Source organism: Erpetoichthys calabaricus, chromosome 5 (genome assembly GCF_900747795.2).
Source record: "Erpetoichthys calabaricus chromosome 5, fErpCal1.3, whole genome shotgun sequence".
Lineage (NCBI taxonomy): Eukaryota > Metazoa > Chordata > Cladistia > Polypteriformes > Polypteridae > Erpetoichthys > Erpetoichthys calabaricus.
Window position 1 is genome coordinate 243,184,989 of NC_041398.2, and position 15,734 is coordinate 243,200,722.

Consider the following 15,734-nt stretch of genomic DNA (forward strand, 5'->3'; position numbering starts at 1 on the left):
TTCTGTCCAAATCCTTACACCAATTTGTCATCGGGGTACAAAATGGCGTCTGATTTTAAACCAATCCCAAACAGCCGTACTCCAGACCAGAGGGGGCACATAATACCTTTCACACCTGCCCCCCAAAACCATTTGTTGAGCTGATGCTTGCCAGCTGGGTAGTCTGGTGTCCATGCAGGGTGTTGGTCGTTGCCTTTTTTAGGTCTTTTTGGCGCTCCATCCAGACACAGTCACTCTTGCCTAAGCTGGTCTGATTCTCGGCCTTCTCACACCAGCACCACTGACTTCTCAGAGCGCTTTGCTAACTCCATTGCTTTGCCTTCATGTATAAAGTCTTGTCTACAGACTCTGGCCACTGAACGCTAACAAGTCACCACTAAGGGTGATTCTTTGCTCAGAGTTCCATCTGCAGACAATTTGGCTTCGGAAACTCTGAGTCAATCAGGAGAACAAGTGGGGCGTTTGAAGACGGCCAAAGGACTGCGGGGAGGTGATGGCTTCAGGGTGTGCAACAGGATGTGCGATTTGTGATGCGCATTTATGACGCAGGACCCCCACGGCAGGTGGCTGTGACGTGAGGTGTCCCCAGGTTCCCTTTCTTTAACTATGGGAGGATTTTCAGATAATAAAAACGTATTCACCCCTTTTATTAGTTTTCTTGTTATGCAACATGGAATCTCAGTGGGTTTAATTCTGCTCAACAGGAAAAGAGTCTTTAATTGATTAACCGTTGATTGTAATCTGAATTTTAAATCGCATATTAATCAGATCACTAGGACAGCATTTTTTCACCTAAGAAACATAGCAAAAGTTAGACCTCTTATATCATCGAAAGATGCAGAGAAATTAGTTCATGCGTTTGTTTTCAGTCGGCTAGATTACTGTAACGCACTCCTCTCAGGACTACCCAAAAAAGACATCAATCGTTTGCAACTAGTGCAGAATGCAGCTGCTAGAATCCTTACCAGGAAAAGAAAATCCGAACACATCTCTCCAGTTTTGATGTCACTACACTGGTTACCTGTGTCATTCAGAATTGACTTTAAAATTCTGCTTATGGTTTATAAAGCTTTAAATAATCTCGCCCCGGCTTATATATCGGAATGTCTGACATCTTATATTCCAAATCGTAACCTCAGATCCTCAACTGAGTGTCTCCTTAGAATTCCAAGAGCAAAACTTAAAAGAAGTGGTGAGGCGGCCTTCTGCTGTTATGCACCTAAAATCTGGAATAGCCTGCCAGTAGGAATTCGCCAGGCTAATACAGTGGAGCACTTTAAAAAACTACTGAAAACACATTACTGTAACATGGCCTTCTCATAACTTCACTGTAATTTAATCCTGATACTCTGTATATTTAATTCATTATAATAACTATTCATTCAAAATCTGTACTAACCCCTACTCTCTCTTCTGTTTCCTTTTACGGTGTCCTGTTGGTGGTGGCGTGCGCCACCACCATCTACCCAAAGCACCATGATGTTCCAACAATGATGGATGGATTAAAAGCCAGAAGTCTGTATGACCATCAGCATCAAGTGACTCCGTGAAAAACCCGAACTACCAAGAGGACTATTTCATTTATGTTAGGTAGAATGCCCAAAGGGGACTGGGTGGTCTCGTGGCCTGGAACCCCTACAGATTTTATTTTTTTTCCCCAGCCTTCTGGCGTTTTTTTTTGTTTTTTCTGTCCACCCTGGCCATCGGACCTTACTCCTTTCTATGTTAATTAATGTTGTCTTATTTTAATTTCTTATTTTGTCTTTTATTTTTCTTCTCTTCATTATGTAAAGCACTTTGAGCTACTTTTTGTATGAAAATGTGCTATAGAAATAAATGTTGTTATTGTTGTTTAATGTCAACGTGAAAACAGATCTCGGAAAAGTGGTCTAAATGAATTACAAATATTAAACACAAAATAATTGACTTTGGATTCCCTCCCTGTGATGCCCCAGATGACCGCAGCTTGGCATCACCCATTTCCTGGGACATCGATAGCCATGTCCTGAGGACAACAAGAAGTGGTGCAAAGTGTTTAGTGCGTTTATTCCACCAACAAAAGGAGTGTCCATTAAAAGTGCAGGGCAGATTCTTCAGTTAATAAATAGTCCAGAAAAATGAGAGTCTTTTTGGGTGAAATCAAATAAATAAATCTGAAAGACTGTTAAAATGAAGTCTGAAAGCACAGAGTCACAATCAGGTTCCTTGTCTTCTCCATATTCCCTGATCCCCAGTGTCTCCTCCTTTGGGACTCCTCGGTGAGGACTGAGACACCAGCAAGTGCGGCCATCCATCAGTGTGGCCTTCATCCCAGCCACCTCAGTTGGCACCTGCTGGCTCTGTTGTCCCACCAGGTCTCGGTTTATGAGGAACATCCCTTGAACCCACCGCTTGCTCCTGCTCCTACCAGCACTCAACAGCAGTGACCCACACCTCAATTACAGACCCCTTGTCTCCCTGTGGCCAACAGAGTGTAGTTGCAGACCACAGTACCCATGAAGCCAATCACGTAATGCCCCAGCATCACAAAACGCCCCCAGTGTCAGTCATTAAAATCCCCATCATGGGCATCTAGGGTTGTGGGAGGGTTAGTGCCTGACATTTCATGGCATAGGTATTGCAAGCTGCAGTTAGACCCATCTCCCCTGTGGGGGTCACCTCCTCTCCACCTGTTGTGATTTGGTATGATTTGGGTCCTCAGCCATTGTTTAATTCCGTTGTTAAGTGCGCATCTAGCGTTGCTAGGGGTGCGGCCTCTGAGGTCGTGACCCATGCGTAATCCACATGATGGGATCAGTGGTGGTTCCAGACCAAATTTACCAGGGTGGGGCCAGTGGGGGCACAGAACAAAAAAAAAAAAGGGCAATATTTAATTGTTTAATATATTAAGGGAATTTATTTGGAGCACAAACAAAATGAATTGAACATTTAACAATAAAAGATACAAATGAATTTCAAACAAAAGATTTCACATACTGTACATATGCACAATAAACCTTTAAACAAATTTTACTTTTTGTACAGTAACATTTCTCTTTTTTGTATGCAAGATATTTTTCTTTTTATGTAGGTACAGTTACAGTGCATCCGGAAAGTATTCACAGCGCATCACTTTTTCCACATTTTGTTATGTTACAGCCTTATTCCAAAATGGATTGAATTCATTTTTTGCCTCAGAATTCTACACACAACACCCCATAATAACAACGTGAAAAAAGTTTGAGGTTTTTGCAAATTTATTAAAAATCAAAAAACTGAGAAATCCCATGTCCATAAGTATTCACAGCCTTTGCTCAATACTTTGTCGATGCACCTTTGGCAGCAATTCCAGCCTCAAGTCTTGTTGAATATGATGCCACAAGCTTGGCACACCTATCCTTGGCCAGTTTGGCCCATTCCTCTTTGCAGCACCTCTCAAGCTCCATCAGGTTGGATGGGAAGCGTCGGTGCACAGCCATTTTAAGATCTCTCCAGAGATGTTCAATCGGATTCAAGTCTGGGCTCTGGCTGGGCCACTCAAGGACATTCACAGAGTTGTCCTGAAACCACTCCTTTGATATCTTGGCTGTGTGCTTAGGGTCGTTGTCCTGCTGAAAGATGAACCGTCGCCCCAGTCTGAGGTCAAGAGCGCTCTGGAGCAGGTTTTCATCCAGGATGTCTCTGTACATTGCTGCAGTCATCTTTCCCTTTATCCTGACTAGTCTGCCAGTCCCTGCCGTTGAAAAACATCTCCACAGCATGATGCTGCCACCACCATGCTTCACTGTAGGGATGGTATTGGCCTGGTGATGAGCGGTGCCTGGTTTCCTCCAAACATGATGCCTGGCATTCACACCAAAGAGTTCAATCTTGTCTCATCAGACCAGAGAATTTTCTTTCTCATGGTCTGAGAGTCCTTCAGGTGCCTTTTGGCAAACTTCAGGCAGGCTGCCATGTGCCTTTTACTAAAGAGTGGCTTCCGTCTGACCACTCTACCATACAGGCCTGATTGGTGGATTGCTGCAGAGATGGTTGTCCTTCTGGAAGGTTCTCCTCTCTCCACAAACGACCTCTGGAGCTCTGACAGAGTGACCATCGGGTTCTTGGTCACCTCCCTGACTAAGACCCTTCTCCCCCAGTCGCTCAGTTTAGATGGCCGGCCAGCTCTAGGAAGAGTCTTGGTTTCGAACTTCTTCCACTTATGGATGATGGAGGCCACTGTGCTCATTGGGACCTTCAAAGCAATGGAAATTTTTCTGTAACCTTCCCCAGATTTGTGCCTCGAGACAATCCTGTCTCGGAGGTCTACAGACAATTCCTTTGACTTCATGCTTGGTTTGTGCTCTGACATGAACTGTCAACTGTGGGACCTTCTATAGACAGGTGTGTGCCTTTCCAAATCATGTCCAGTCAACTGAATTGACCACAGGTGGACTCCAATGAAGCTGCAGAAACATCTCAAAGATGATCAGGGGAAACAGGATGAACCTGAGCTCAGTTTTGAGCTTCATGGCAAAGGCTGTGAATACTTATGGACATGTGCTTTCTCAGTTTTTTTATTTTTAAAAAATTTGCAAAAATCTCAAGTAAAAGTTTTTCATGTTGTCATTATGGGGTGTTGTGTGTAGAATTCTGAGGAAAAAAATGAATTTAATCCATTTTGGAATAAGGCTGTAACATAACAAAATGTGCAAAAAGTGATGCGCTGGGAATACTTTCCGGATGCACCGTATATGGACAGAGACAACTTTTTTCTCATTTTGGTTCTGTACATTACCACAATGAATTTTAAATTAAACAACTCCGATGCAGTTGAAGTGCAGACTTTCAGCTTTAATTCAGTGGGGTGAACAAAACGATTACATAAAAATGTGAGGCAACTAAAGCATTTTTTGAACACAATCCCTTCATTTCAGGGGCTCAAAAGTAATTGGACAATTGACTCAAAGGCTATTTCATCGACAGGTGTGGTCAAGTCTGTCATTATGTCCTTATCAATTAAGCAGATGAAAGGCCTGGAGTTGATTTGAGGTGTGGTGCTTGCATGTGGAAGATTTTGCTGTGAACAGACAACATGCGGTCAAAGGAGCTCTCCATGCAGGTGAAAGAAGCCATCCTTAAGCAGTGAAAACAGAAAAAACCCATCCGAGAAATTGCTACAATATTACGAGTGGCAAAATCTACAGTTTGGTCCATCCTGTGAAAGAAAGCAAGCACTGGTGAACTCAGCAACGCAAAAAGACCTGGACATCCACGGAAGACAACTGTGATGGATGATCGCAGAATCATTTCCATGGTGAAGAGAAACTCCTTCACAACAGCCAACCAAGTGAACAACACTCTCCAGGGGGTAGGCGGGCGTATCGATATCCAAGTCTACCATAAAGAGAAGACTGCATGAAAGTAAATCCAGAGGGTGCACTGCAAGATGCAAGCCACTCATAAGCCTCAAGAATAGAAAGGCTAGATTGGACTTTGCTAAAGAACATCTAAAAAAGCCAGCACAGTTCTGGAAAAACATTCTTTGGACAGATGAAACCAAGATCAACCTCTACCAGAATGATGGCAAGAAAAAATTATGGAGAAGGCGTGGAACAGCTCATTATCCAAAGCATAGCACATCATCTGTAAAACATGGTGGAGGGAGGCAGTGTGATGGCTGCCAGTGGCACTGGGACACTCGTGTTTATTGATGATGTGACACAGGACAGAAGCAGCCGAATGAATTCTGTGGTGTTCAGAGACATACTGTCTGCTCAAATCCAGCTAAATACAGCAGTCAAATTGATTCATGATACAGATGGACAATGACCCAAAACATACAGCCAAAGCAACCCAGGAGTTTATTAAAGCAAAGAAGTGGAAAATTCTTGAATGGCCAAGTCAGTCACCTGATCTTAACCCAACTGAGCAGGCATGTCACTTGTTGAAGACTAAACTTCAGACAGAAAGGCCCACAAACAAACAGCAACTGAAAGCCGCTGCAGTAAAGGCCTGGCAGAGCATTAAAAAGGAGGAAACCCAACATCTGGTGATGTCCAGGAGTTCAAGACTTCAGGCTGTCATTGCCAGCAAAGGGTTTTCAACCAAGTATTAGAAATGAACATTTGATTTCCAGTTATTTCATTTGTCCAATTACTTTTGAGCCCCTGAAATGAAGGGATTGTGTTTAAAAAATACTTTAGTTGCCTCACATTTTTATGCAATCGTTTTGTTCACCCCACTGAATTAAAGCTGAAAGTCTGCACTTCAACTGCATCGGAGTTGTTTCATTTCAAATTCAAAGGTACAGAACCAAAATTAGAAAAGAGTGGTCCATAAATATCTGAACAGAGACAAAACTGTATGTATTTATTTTGTTATAAAGTGACTTTTTTACAGCTTGAAATTTCTCGCCAAAGTTGCAGTATGCGGTAAAGCATAACCTCCTTCAAAACACCGCGCACGCGCGCCGAGTTCAAATTATCGTGTTGATGAGATACATTCAAAAAAGTGAGCCAGCTGAAACCAGGGACAAAATCTTGAACCGGGGACTAAACGGGGACATGTTTCTGAGTGGGGACAGTTGTCGGAAAAAGGGGACGGATGGTCACCTTACTCTAGCACTGGCAACACAGTAGCCTGTAACATTATAATAACGGTATTTTGCGTTTGTGATTTCTTGCAAAACGGTCCACAAATGCATCAAGGTTCAAAGCCTTGGCTCTTCTGGATTCAATGCTTAGCACTCCTAGACTGTAAGACGCTCATCAGTAATGGTGGACTGGTGGTAGGTTTTCAGTAATTTGAATGTGGAGAAACTCCGCTCACAAGTGGCAGAACTCACTGGGAGTGCAACAGCTATTTTGCACAGTCTAAAGAGCTCGTAAAATACCTCTTTGTACGGCTCAACTCCACTGTATCGGATGGCTTTTGAATCACACTGCTCTTTATTTTTCTTTCCAAAAGTCTCTTGAACTGATGCAGTTCATGCCCCAGGTCATCAATATTGGCATCATAAAGACGACCAAATTCAAACGAAGTGGATGTCTTTCAAAAATGCATCACTCTTGGGGTTAAGAGGTCGGATACTGCTCATCAGCTCACAATTGGTCTTTGAAAAAACGTCTGCTCAGTTCAGTAAGCATGCAGCTAATGACAGGATAAACAAAAGGAAGACCGATATGTTTCTTTATCACAATCTAGCTCCGAAACCCGTCGGCAAAAGAGTGAGCGTGCAGCGCCCTAAAGAGTCCGTGTGGAACGCTCCGGCATGTTAGTTCCGGTTTCTGTGCCAGCGCATATCACCGTAAGTAATTAATTAAAATTTTATCTCTTCAGCACAGGGGCCAGGGCCAGTTCTACAGTGCCGCTGTCTAAAACCGCCAGTGGATGGGATGAAAGGATAGCTATGTGTTCAAATCCTTATCCGATTTGCGGTTACCAAAACTCTTTATAAAGAACTCAGATTGTATTATTGTGGTCTCTTCTCTCGTGTACTTTCGGTTTTCACCTTCTTGTTCACTCGATTACGATTATTATCTCTCGTATTGGGCTTCGGCTTTGTTTCGCTTTCTACCTTTTAGGCCTATTTATTTATTTATTTATTTATAATATACTAGGAGATTCCCCCTGCTCGCTTCGCTCGCCAGCCATTTCTCGTCTCTGCCGCTTGCGTTGTGAACAGAGGGGCTGAACGCACCCCAAGGAGACTCGGTCGCGGTGATACAATGGAAAATTATACATGACGTGAACGAGCATGTCAGCCCATTTCCCCACTGAGCACTTCACGGCCACGCGGCTTTCCAGCGGCGCGCGCTCCCGCACCCCACGAGTCAGAGCCTCACCAAGTTAATGCAAAAATCACGCAGGGCCGCAGACTCGCAGGAGACGCATGAATTGGAGATCAGCAGCTCTAAATTGGCCTTGTGCAAGTCAGGAGCTGTGAGGCGATGGCATTAAATTACATTGTGACTGTCCTCAAGCCCATCCTCTCTCCATTTCCTAAACCCATGGGCAGTTTGCACCAACCTCAATGGAATGGAAGCAACCCAGGATGGAATGCCAGCCCATAACCAGAATATCATCACACATCCACCAAAAAACCCTGTCAGAGCTGTCAGTCAGGGAGTGAAATCAGGGAACCCAAGGAAATTCAAGGAGAAGGTGCCACCTTAATAATAATAATAATACTAATAATAATAATACATATTATTTATATAGTGCCTTTACCTTCACACAGCAGTGACCAGGCTGGGTCCCCCTTAGTCACGAGGCAGCAGCAGCGCTTAGCACTGGACTGCCATGTCAGCAAGCAACTCAGTTCTCTTTGTGAGCTAAATGAATTTAATTAGCAGCAAAAGTGCTAATAAACATGAATTATTCATACTCATTACTAATTCTAATTATTATTATGTTCCCTCTAAACCATTAATTAGACCATTGAATAGGAGTAAAATGCATATTAAATAATAAATGGGTACACTTTTATTAATTTTTAATAAAAACAGTTACTTTCACTTAATGATTCAATAATTTATCATGCAGATGTAATTAATTACACAGTTAATTAATATGCAATACATATGTTAATTAGTTGGTTATATTTTCAATTGAATAGTTCATTTATAGTTTTCCAGTAATCAATCAATCAATCAGTCAGCCAGTTAGTTGTATGATTGAATGACTCCATAATTATATTAATTTATTGAAATTATACCCAATTAAATTAATCAGTCAATAGGACAATCATTTAGTTAATAAATCTGCCAGTTACTTGTCCAATTACTCAGTTGAAAATAATGAATAATTTCATTACTTGATTAATCGATCATTCAGTGGCAAGAGCCACTCAAATAAATTTATTAATAATTTAATTGATCTATTAATTGATCTATTAATCAATTAATCAACTTCTTTGTCAGATGGTAAATAATTATTAAATTGAATCTATTGCTACCTAAATTCAGTGCCTCATCTTTGTAAATTAATCAATTATTTAATCAACTAATCACTTTGCCAATTAGTTATCACATTTTTAAACTCAGGTTATAGCCACTCTGTTAATCAATAAATTATTTAACTGGTCAACCAATGCAATTTACAATAAAATCACTTGGTCAAATGATTATTAAATTATTAAACTGAGTCTACAGCCATCTTTAATTCACTAATTAATTAATCAATCAATCGGTCATACCACAATCCATAATTCTATCAGTTATTAAACTCTTAAGTTGAATCTATATCCAACTTTAATTAATCAGTTAATCAACCATTTAATTAATTACTCATATAGTCTCTTGGTCCATTAGTTATTAAATTATTAACTGGAATCTATAGGCTTCATTAATTAATTGATTAATTAATTCATTATTTAATCAATCCATCACGCAATTCCTAGGTCAATAAATTATCCAGTTATTAAAGTGAATCAATAGCAGCCCATAATTCATAATTTAATCAAGAATTCCATCACACAATTGAGTTTTCAATCAGTTATTAAATTTTGAAATTGAATTATTAATTATTAAATTGAATCTAAAGCAGCCTTTAGATAATGAATTAATCAATTTATCCTTCACAGAATTGATTGGTCAATCAATAATTAAAGTCATTAATATTGACAATTTTAATTAATAAATTAATTAACCAATTGACCAATTACTCATGGAGTCTTTTGGTCAATCAGTTATTACATTATTAATTTGAATCTACTGTCATTGTTAATTATTATTTAATCAATCCATCATACATTTCCTAGGTCAGTCATTTATTAAATTACTAAACTGAATCTATTGACAAATTTAATCAATCAATCAATTTTAATTAATTAACCATTTAATTAATGAATTAATGAATTAATTAACCATTTAATTAATTAATTACTCAAACAATCCCCTGGCCAGTCAGTTATTAAAAGAATCGTTTTCGTTTAAAGTTATTGTTAATTAATTGACTATTTAATGAATCTATCATACATTTTTTTGGTGAATTTAATCATTAAACAGAATCTATTGACAATATTAATTAATCAAGTAATCAACTAGTTAATTAATTAATTACTCATACAGTCTCTTGGTCAATTAATTATTTAATTATTCATTTAGATGTATAGAGATAATTTCTTGATTCATTAATTAATCACACAATTTCAAGGTCAATCAATTATTAAATCATTAAACTGAACCTATTGACAACTTTAATGAATCAATTAATCAACCAATTAATTAATTACTTTTGCAGTCCCCGGTCAATCAGTTATTAAATGAATTTTCATTTAAAGTCATTGTTAGTTAATTGACTATTTAATCAATGTATCATATATTTTCCCTGTGAATCAAGTATGTAATTATTAAACTGAATTTATCGACAACTTTATTTAATCAAGTAACAAACTAGTTAATTAATGAATTACTCATACATCCTCTTGGTTAACTAATTATTAAATTATTCATTTAAATGTGTGTAGGGATTATTATTTAATTAATTAATAACACAATTTCAAGGTCAATCGATTATTAAATCATTAAACTGAATCTATTGATAACTTTAATGAATCAATTAATCAACCAATTAATTAATGAATTATACAGTCCCCTGGTCAATCAGTTATTAAATGATTCTAAATGAAACGTCAAAGGTGTTCCTGATGCAGGGGTGGAGATGGTTTGTGTTGAGATTCCTGCCTTCCAAAAGGTTCTTCAGTCTCGGATTAAGCACCAGGGTCCTTCCTCCCACTCCCACTCCCTTTTCTGTATTTAAGACAAAAGCCTGCAGTCACAGCAGCCATCTGGTGAGCCCAGAAGAGGTCACGGTGGGGTATCAGTGAAAGCCCAAGTCCAAGCATTAGTGTGTCGGTATACACCTCACCTGGCACTCCTTCTGAAGATGTTGCCACTCCTGTGCCATCCCTACCACTGGCTGATATTCTTTCTCGGATGTAGGGACCATCCCGACTCCCCCAAGACTGTCACCTGCTTGATTCCTTCTTTTTCCTGTGTCAATGGTGTCCTTAGCTGAACATCACTTGTATGAACTTGGTACAGTATTATTATTATTATTATTTTCCCTGCGGTGGGTTGGCACCCTGCCCAGGATTGTTTCCTGCCCTGTGCCCTGTGTTGGCTGGGATTGGCTCCAGCAGACCCCCGTGACCCTGTGTTCGGATTCAGCGGGTTAGAAAATGGATGGATGGATGGATTATTATTTTCCACCTCCTCTCAGTGCTCTTAGGTACGCTGGTACATTTGCCGGCACTCAACCAGACCTCTTAGGGTTTGAATTCAGCTTCTGGTTCACTGAGGACTCTTCAGAGAATGCGGGTTGTGCCGAGGAGTGCGATCTTCTGGATCTCTTCTCACACTGACTCTACACGGGAGCTTGTCCAGCTGCTCTTGGCCGCCCACGACTACTGGAGCCACTCTTGTTCTCGTTGATCCACACGTGCATCTGACTTTGATCTCTAGGTCTTTGTATTTGATGAGCTTCTCTTGTTCAGGATGTTGTTTGTCATGGAGATGCACGACTTGCTCTTCTTGTCATGAAACGTGATGATTGGCTTGTGGGCGGTGATGGTACGGTCTGTAAGGAACAGTCTTTTCCCACATGATGACGTGGTCTCCGGTGTCGATGACCGTGCCTGGTATATGTTTGTACCACTTGTCCGTCGTTGGAACATCCAGCTGTCGACGTAATGCCCAGTGCAGGTACATACTGACCTTGTTGCGATGCTCATGATGTTCCCTCATGGGCCAATACACGGCACTTGGACACTATGTGGCTGATGGCCTTTTAAGCTTCACCACACAGATGGCATTATTATGATTATTATTATTATATTATAATGCCTGTGTTTTTGTTCCATGTGTTTTGTGGGTGGTTCCCCCCCAGAGGGCGTGGCCACCTGCCAATCACTACCAAGAACTGCCCTTCTTGATCTGGAGGATCTCCCAGAGTTCCTGGAGGCTCATTGTGAATGCGTTTTGGAGTCGGTGAGTTCTTACTGCAATTTTTCTGTAACTTTTCTGGATTTTGATCAATTTGCTCCTTTTATTTTTGGATTTCTGTATTGGTACTTGTCTGGTTTGGATTGCCTTTGTGTGACAGGAAATTCCATTTTGCCTTTTGTACTCTGCAGAGGTTTGTTTTGTGCCTCTGGGCAGTGTGTGGAAGTGGACCTTTTTTGGTTTTGGAAAGACTTTTTGGTGTCTATCAGGGGTTTTTAATGGGACTTCCCCCTCTGGAAGGCATCTGTGGCACGTATTGGGACTCTGTGGTGCTTTAATCTTGCGTTCAGGGCACTGCTATGTCTTCCGTGTGGTGTGGTGACCTAAATGGCATGTGGCACTTCAGATGCGACCTCACTATTGCGCACATATGAGTTCTTCTCAAACTCAGAAATCATCCCTGCCAGTCCATTGCAAGATCTGCTGAGACACACACTAAGCCAGACTTCCACTCACATGGACCAATTCTCAAATCTTCATGTTCTGTAGATGAGTACCTGAATAGAGGGTCCGTGAATTGGGGAAAATTAGGGACTTGACAGACACACTAACCAGGGGACCAGAGTCTTCAGGTCTTGCAGTTTCAAAGCAGCAGCACTAGTCACTGTGCCACCCTTTATCCATTTTTGGACTCCAAAATCCTAACAGAAAATGAGAAATACTTAAAAGACGTTTTTTGCTTGATGGATGATGAACCTGAAGACCCTCATATTCATCACCTGAGGTCGTCTGGCAGTAACGGCAGCAGCACCTTTGACGCAAAACCATTAGAATGAGGAAAAAAAATTGAAAAATGGGGAAAAAAATTTAAAAAGATATTAATTAGAAGCACCTTGGAGGAATGGCACTTTTAATCAACTGATTGAATAATTAAGTCGATCTTTAATTATTGAAGTAGGAAATACATTTTCCTAAATTCCAGCTGCTGAGCTCTCAGAGGCTCATCTGTCAAACCAGCGGCTCTGCGTGCAGAAGGTGAACTCATCGGCAAACCTTCCGGCGAAAGCAAACGACCAGCAGGGGTCAGCAGCCTCCCGTCCAAACAGACGTCTGCCACATGGAGGCATCAGGAGGTGTGTGTGCAAAACTGTGAAAAAAAGTCAGCTGTGCAGACATGGCTGCAGTTACCCGAGAGGACCACAGAAAACTCTCGAAAGGACCGGGAAATTAATGGGAATCAGGATAACGAAGCTGAGATCAAAACACTCCACATTCCAAGAGTCAGTTTATGTGTCTGGGTTCCAGTTTGCCAAGACCTCGGCCTTCTCCTGCCCACCGCCACCCGGCCCCTATTCCTCCTGCAGGTGGTGGGGTCTACCAGGAGGGCAGTCTCACTTTGTGTTTTCAGGCTGTGCCCTGGCAAGGAAAAGAAGCCATCATGGTGAGAAGAAGGGCTTGTGAAGAAGGGCATGTTGATTCATCACATGTGTGGGGGCTCATGTGTCTGGGGGGCAAACACAGGGAAAATAATTGGACGTTTTAGAAAATTACAACATGACAACAATCTAGACGAAAACAGGCCATTCAGCTCAACAAAGCTCACCAGTCCTCTCCACTAAACTCCTCCAAAACAGCATCAAGTCGAGTTCTGAAGGCCCCATAAAGTCCTCCTGTCCACCACGCTACTTGGTCACTTACTCCAGGTGTCTGTGGTTCTGTGTGTAAAGAAAAAAAATCCTAATGTTTGTGCGAAATTTCCCCTTCACAAGTTTCCAGCTGTGTCCCCGTATTCTTCATGAACTCATTTTTGAAGTCACCATCTCAAGCACTATGAATGTTAAACACTTCACTCAGGTCTCCTCTTAATCTTCTTTTACTTAAATTGTAAAGGCTCAGCTCTTTTAATCTTTCCTCATAACTCATCCCCTGTAGCCCTGAATCAGCCATGCTGCTCTTCTCTGGACTTTCTCTAGTGCTGTTATGTCCTTATGGAGACCAAAACTGCACTCAGGACTCCAGACGAGGTCTCAAGTGTGTTATAAAGCTTGAGCAGAACCTCATGCACTGAAAAAAGTACAACATTGATGTTTTTCATTCAACGTAAATGTTCTCTTTCAAGCAACTTAAGATTAGTCATTTAGTGTTGTAGCTTGAAATATTTGGTTTCAGATCTCAATCATCCATCCATTATCCAACCCACTACATCCTAACTAAAGGGTCACGGGGGTCTGCTGGAGCCAATCCCAGCCAACACAGGGCACGCACACCCACACATACTAGAGACAATTTACAATCGCCAATGCACCTAACCTGCATGTCTTTGTACTGTGGGAGGAAACCCACGCAGACACCATGAAAACTCCATGCAGGGATTACCCGGGAAGTGAACCCAGGTCTCCTAACTGCAAGGCAGCAGCGCTACCCACTGTGCCACCGTGCCACCGTGCCACCCAGATCAAAGTACAAAAAATTGTTTGTACCAAAGTAAGTTATGGTGGAGGGAATAAACATAAAAATCCAATTTCAGTTAACCTAATATTTGAGGTTGTTTGTGTGCTGTGTGGGAGGGCCGTTTGTATATTCCTCCGGTAGAACTTTCCAGCCTGCTGGCTTTTCAACTGCCAAAAAAGAAGAACACATTCCCAAGTGGAGTGGACATAGCTGTACAGGTCTGGTCATTTTCAGCAGCAGACTTTTATAACGGAGGATTTTTGGTAAGTAACCCTGTTTCTCAAATGTTAATGTTAAGATAGATAGATAGAGAAGTTAAAGGCACTATATAATAGATAGATAGATAGAAAGATGTGAAAGGCACTATATAATAGATAGATATATAGATGTGAAAGGCACTATATAATAGATAGATAGATAGAGAAGTTAAAGGCACAATATTATAGATAGATAGATAGATAGATAGATAGATAGATAGATAGATAGATAGATAGATAGATAGATAGATGTGAAAGGCACTATATAATAGATAGATAGATAGATAGATAGATAGATAGATAGATAGATAGATAGATAGAGAAGTTAAAGGCACAATATTATAGATAGATAGATAGGGAAAGGCACTATATAATAGATAGATAGATGTGAAAGGCACTATATAATAGATAGATAGATAGAGAAGTTAAAGGCACAATATAATAGATAGATAGATAGATAGATAGATAGATAGATAGATAGATAGATAGATAGATAGATAGATAGATAGATAGATAGAGAAGTTAAAGGCACAATATTATAGATAGATAGATAGATAGATAGATAGATAGATAGATAGATGTGAAAGGCACTATATAATAGATAGATAGATAGATAGATAGATAGATAGATAGATAGATAGATAGATAGATAGAGAAGTTAAAGGCACAATATTATAGATAGATAGATAGATAGATAGATAGATAGATAGATAGATAGATAGATAGATAGATAGATAGATAGATAGATAGATAGATAGAGAAGTTAAAGGCACAATATTATAGATAGATAGATAGATAGATAGATAGATAGATAGATAGATAGATAGATAGATAGATAGATAGATAGATAGATAGATGTGAAAGGCACTATATAATAGATAGATAGATAGATAGATAGATAGATAGATAGATAGATAGATAGATACAGTGGTGTGAAAAACTATTTGCCCCCTTCCTGATTTCTTATTCTTTTGCATGTTTGTCACACAAAATGTTTCTGATCATCAAACACATTTAACCACTAGTCAAATATAACACAAGTAAACACAAAATGCAGTTTTTAAATGATGGTTTTTATTATTTAGGGAGAAAAAAAATCTAAAACCTACATGGCCCTGTG